At 29.6% G+C, this 351-nt stretch overlaps 1 long non-coding RNA gene across 2 annotated transcripts in view; it reads left to right on the forward strand.

Annotated features, from left to right (window-relative positions):
- LOC113579150 (uncharacterized) overlaps window positions 1-94 on the forward strand; it is a 6,712-nt gene extending 6,618 nt beyond the window's left edge. For both annotated transcript variants that reach the window (XR_014125645.1, XR_003410840.3), the window contains exon 3: window positions 1-94. This exon is cut by the window's left edge and continues 303 nt beyond it. This is a non-coding gene — a long non-coding RNA (uncharacterized LOC113579150).
- Window positions 95-351: the final 257 nt, after the last annotated feature.

A 351-nucleotide genomic window follows, 5' to 3' on the forward strand; every position in this document is an offset into this window, starting at 1 on the left:
TATATTTGTTAATAACTATAAGATAATATAAGATAATTCATTTTCTGTTCTTAACTTATACAACAATGACATCCATAACAATATTTAACTGTAATAAAACACAAATATGGAAAAATTGACAATTGTGTCGGTTTTTAGTGGTATTAAATCAAGAAAAAGGCTCTGAATCTCAAAAGAAATACACCAATCATATATCAAATAACGATAGACACTGTAACTAGCTGCCAGTGATGTATAAATACTATCTATGTCTCAGCTGCTCATTTAGTCAGCAATCCATCTGTTAAATTGTTACACACTTGATCTTTCCTCTAAAGCGCCATTTCTTATTCAGTTCCAACTTTTCATGGC

This window comes from Electrophorus electricus, chromosome 10 (assembly GCF_041902795.1).
Source record: "Electrophorus electricus isolate QZ-2024a chromosome 10, ASM4190279v1, whole genome shotgun sequence".
Taxonomy (NCBI): Eukaryota; Metazoa; Chordata; class Actinopteri; order Gymnotiformes; family Gymnotidae; genus Electrophorus; species Electrophorus electricus.